The sequence below is a fragment of the Papaver somniferum genome, chromosome 7 (assembly GCF_003573695.1).
Source record: "Papaver somniferum cultivar HN1 chromosome 7, ASM357369v1, whole genome shotgun sequence".
NCBI lineage: Eukaryota > Viridiplantae > Streptophyta > Magnoliopsida > Ranunculales > Papaveraceae > Papaver > Papaver somniferum.
In genome coordinates, this window is record NC_039364.1 from 223,267,182 (window position 1) to 223,272,530 (window position 5,349).

A 5,349-nucleotide genomic window follows, 5' to 3' on the forward strand; every position below is an offset into this window, starting at 1 on the left:
GTTCCGTCTGTATTCCCACGCCTCCGACTTATGAATAAGTCACGTACTTGGAACAATTCCTTTGGTTTGTATTCCAAACAGTAAAGGAACAACAAATCTGTTTGGTATCAACTCTATTCAACCAAGTGATATGAGTCGGACAAAGTCTCTTCCGTTTATCTTAACATCAACTCCTTCGTCAGGTCCTTAGATCTATCTTATGTTCAATTACCGAAGTAATCGTTTAAGATTAAGCCAACAACACCTTTAATCCGAAGAATCGTGTTGATGCCGATCTACTCAATTAATCAATCCAATCTACCACAAGGATAAACCGATTATTAATTGGATCCTCTTTTACCGAAACAAGTATTGTGCACACCAAAGATTATAAAACCCAAGTCAGATCTTCAATATCTTCTTTGTCTTCAAATCTTCATAAATGTTCAATAAAACCCTGCACACAATCACTTGAATCTCTTGTGGTCAATCACGCACAAAACGGAGTCTGTTAACAATGGATTATCATAAGATCGTCTTTAGAACTAACAACAGTCTAAAGATCCCTGTCGAAACTCTGAACTAGTTTGAGTGAATCTTATATCAGAAGAGAAGATTCTCAAGAATAAACAAGCTAGGTGCAATCAAATTTCAACCACCGTTAGTCAATGAAATCAATCGAAAACAAAAGATAAACCGCAATTATCTAGTTTCCCACCAACGATACACGCTAGAGCTTCTCAATCCCAAAGAAGACTTTAAACTGAGTGGTTGTAAGAGATTTTGCCTAATTAGGGTACTCTCCTCTCCGAATAGGCGGCTATACCAGTAACAACAACAAAAGAGGAAGTCTGTTTTTACGAAGGATTAGTTTGCTAGAAAGGAAAACTTCAAGTATTTATAGACAAGGAAGTTCGGACACCAAGGAATTTCCAAAACCGAAAATATTCTCAAGATACTCATTAAAGCACAGATTTGGTTTTCATAATTCCTGGAAATGCTCTGTCCACAAATAACGATCGAAATCTCTCGGAAAATCTAATTAGTAAATGCACATTACTAATTCTGGAATTTCCCTACAAAATGAAATTAATAACCTTAATTAAAAGATTCTTAACTTACTTATGTTTCGATCCTGGGATTCTCTTCCCTTAGCCTTCAAGGAATATCTTTGAACAATTAAAGAAATAAACATTCACAGCACGTGTTCAAAGTTTGTCGACATCTTAACTTTGTAAGTTCTCTTTCACACTTACAACCTTGAAACTGATTTGTCACACTTCCAAATAAGTTTAGAATTGGTTCTTCTGACTTTCAAGAACTATGTGATTGATCAAACCAAAATTCAATCACAATCATGGGTTTAACAGTTCTACCAAAACAAGTTTCGTTCTACCTCCATGTGAGTATTGTGCATAGTTGTTAGAGCATAGCTCAGTCAACCTCGCATGCGTTGCTATATCAAGCATGTTTGTCAATGTTAGTGATCAAAACTATAAAGTCTTGATTTCTAGCCTATTAGCTAAGTCTCGGACTAGGATAGGAAAAGTGTTGTTGTGATCAAGGACTTCATGGTGATTCAACGACAACGACGAAGATCTACACCAAGGAACCGTGGAACTTCATCAACAAAAAGGTATGTGAAGACTTGAACTTATCAATCACTCGAAAGTGTATCTATTCTTCTCCTACTTCCCATGAGACAAAAGTCGTATGCTATATAGACTAGATCATATACACTTGATATTTCGAGCTGAGTATTCATTGCTAATCTTTTACTCGAAATCATGTGTTGGTAAAGCGTTTCGCTTTGATCAGGTTTATCTTCACCTAGTGACGAAAGTCATGAAAGTTTCAATCACTTTGGAAACTGCTCTGACGAGAAAGGTTTGTTGTTCTTCACGACTGAATATCCCCCTCTGAGAATGTTTCAATGATTGAAATGAGAGTTTATATTATATAACCATGTATTCCTTGAACCGAAGTTTTCGAACTTTGTTGATCAAGAGAAATCGGTAGGATTGTGGAATTGGCTTGCCAAGTCCGCGAACTGACGGAAGTTCTCGACCGAGAATTTCTGCTGGGATTTCCAAAACTCGTTTATGTGTTAAGTCCGCGAACAGGCGGAAGTTCTCGAACCGAGAATTTATGCTGAGTTTGGAAAACTCAACCGATTAACTTAAGTCCGCGAACTTGTTTGTGAGCTTAAGAGGTTATGATCTAAAGATGTGCTCTGAACATGAAACATTAATTATTAAGGAATGCTTTATGAAAACCGTGCCTATAATGTTCATGAGCCGATTCTAATCGAATCGAATCATCTTTGTTTCAATTGTGTTTTGTGTAGTTACGTAAGATCTCATAGCAATTGAACAACTATTAACTAGTTCATTTGAGTCAATTGAACTAGTTATGGTGAAGAAGAACATGATTAATATGAGATGCTCATATGGTTGACCTTTTTGGTTATCATGTTGAACCAACATACGTGTACTCGTTTGGGCATGGTTTTCTCAAACCCAGTAAACGTGTACCCAAGTGTGTGTAACAAACTATGTCTTTCGATCTAACGGTTGAGAGATATTGGATTGAATCTAAATCAGGTTTTCATATGACGGTGGATAGATTTTGCTTTGTACCTAAGGCAAAACCCTGATTTGAAAGGCTATATTTAGGAGACATCTAGCTAGAGCAAAACTTAATCTCCACACATCTGTGTGATACTAGTGCGCTCGCTAGAGTCGATCTCCATTAACTCTTGAGTTTCTTCTCTAAACTCGGTTAACGACTTAAAGACTTCATTGGGATTGTGAAGCCAGACCGATACTACTTTTATCGTAGTTGTGTGATATGATCTTGCATATTCTATCGTACGAGTACAATCGATTGATTGGCTTGAGATCGTGAGAGTTCTCCGATAGGCAAGATAAAGAAGTCACAAACATCTTCGTCTCACTGTTTGTGATTCCTCGACAATCCGCTTGTGTAGTCAAGAAGGATTGTAGAGAGGTGATTGATTAATCTAGGATGTTATTCGGGAATATAAGATCGGATTATCAATTGGTTCCTGTTACCTTGATTTTATATCTAAATACGGAACAAAACCTAGGGTTTATCTGTGGGAGACAGATTTATCCTTTTGATAGACTTTTCTGTTTGAGACAGATTTGTTTATTATCAAGTCTGTGATTTTGGGTTGCAGCAACTCTTAGTTGTGGGTGAGAGTAGCTAAGGGAATCAAGTACGCAGTGTCCTGCTGGGATCAGAGGCGTAGGAGTACAACTGTTCATAACTATTTCTCTGAATTACTGTTTTGGCTGTATTTTTTTTTTCTGTAGCAATTCCATAAACATATGTTCAAGCGAATGAAATATATTCAAATGTACAATGACTATTGGCTGGTGGTGCACACATCGAAAGAGTTTGAAGCTTGGTCGGCTAGTAAGTCAATTCCACACACCACACATGTTTTTCTCTAGCAGTTGTTTATGATATCATCTAAATCCTTAATGTTTTTCTTTGTCCAGGAAAAATTGAGCATAAGGAAACATAGTCCAAGCAGTTCTTTGGTGGTGTTTGCAGAAAAGGGTCATTGTCGTCTCATGGAGCTGAACTCGATAATGACACCCCACAAGGAAGGAAACAAATTGCATTTTCTGTCTTGCCTGTTGAGCTCTGATAGCTGTCACACTTGTTTGGATTGAAAGCAATAAATGTTGAGAATTGGGTTTTTGAATCCACACTGCATAAATATTTTTGCTGATCCGAATATTTTTTGTTGGCACATTTAACGGTATAGGAATAGCTTTCCCACTGGAAGCACACTTATAACCATAATCAAGGTTAAATTTTTACGGTGATCTCAATTTTCTTAAAGTACTTGTTGTTGTTGCTATTCCTCCTTTTTTTATTGTTGCAATTCACAACCATTCCCTAATTTTTAGTTTCTCATAGAGTTGGAAACTGACTGATTGATGGCTCATATGTTTGATTTTTGTAGGTCTTGGCTGTAGCATCTTTCAACAACTGCAGGAGTGCAAGAAATGCAGTTGCAAGAGTGGCTTGTAGCCTAACTATGCAACCAAAAGGCTCAACTGATTGTCTAATTAAAGTTTCTTAGCAGAGCATTAACCAACAAACATGCTCATCCAGTACTAGAGTGCACCTTAGAACAGATAGAACGGTAAAAATAGTCTTCGGAGTCCGTTTCAGTTTTAATATTTGCTTTTACAGTCATATTTTGTTCCATTTGCGAGAAGGAATGCTATGTTGGTTGCTTGAGGGACCATGTGCATCATGTGTGATATGAGGGTAAGTCATATTTGTTCTTCAATTGTCAAAGCACCTCTAGTTCTGATTTAGGCGTATCTTAAAACTTACTGCTTTCTGGAACACAGGAATTACCAAAGGTGTGATGGCTTTGCAACGATGACTACTGTATACTCATTTGAATTGCGGGCTATCAGTATGGCCTAGCTTCAATAGGGATATAAATGTTGTAATGTTTGTAATTGAAGTACATCCCTGAGAGACAGAGTTTGCAGCTGATTGTTCGATTGTGATTTCTGATAATCTTGAGGTTATTGAAGGAACGCGTTGGTCGTATGTTTGATAGTTAGGATGGATTGATGCTTTTCTGAGCACCGTAGTCAATGCCCTACGTTGATAGTGAAGGTGCCAGCTTCAACGTTGATTCTCACACTGCCGCAAAAGATTATTTCATATGTTGGTCCCGTGGTTTAATGTATTCTAATTCAGTGTTTTTATATTTGAATTGGCGGGTTCGAGTCTTCGTTTTAGTCTCGTTTCTTTTTGATATGTATACTGTAAAGTTTTGGTGTTATGCCATTAATAAAGTGAAACTTTCTAGCAATATATTTATTTAAATATTCTCTTTTCATTTTGGTTTCTGGGTATAATAGTGAATTTATGCTTTCTGGGTATATAATAGTGAATGTATCGCCAGGAAGCTAAATGTTATCCGTGACTATAAGTCCTTAATTTGCCATGTTAAGATGAATTTGTGTCTAAATGATAGCAATGACCACGGTTTCAATAATTCGTGTGGCTTTAGGGAAAGTTATAGCCACGTCGATACCATATACTATGTCTATAAGGAATCTATCGTCATGGTTTAACTGATTTCTCGTGTCCTAAAGGTAAACAATAGCCACGATTAAAAATATTTGTCTTTAAGAAGTTTATCACCATGGTGTTACAAATTTAGTGTGACTATAACGGATGAGTTGGTCATGATAAAACAAATTTTACGTGTCTAATTGATAAGAAAAGCCATCATTAAAATGAAATCCATGTGGCGTTAAGTTAAACTACAGCCATATTGAATTTGAAATTCATGTGGCGTTAAGG

General features: G+C 36.8%; 1 long non-coding RNA gene across 1 annotated transcript; it reads left to right on the plus strand.

Annotated features, from left to right (window-relative positions):
• Window positions 1–3,705: 3,705 nt before the first annotated feature.
• LOC113293403 lies at window positions 3,706–4,850 on the plus strand. Its single transcript, XR_003332291.1, has 3 exons — window positions 3,706–3,821; window positions 3,980–4,290; window positions 4,377–4,850. It is a non-coding gene; the product is annotated as an uncharacterized LOC113293403 (long non-coding RNA).
• Window positions 4,851–5,349: the final 499 nt, after the last annotated feature.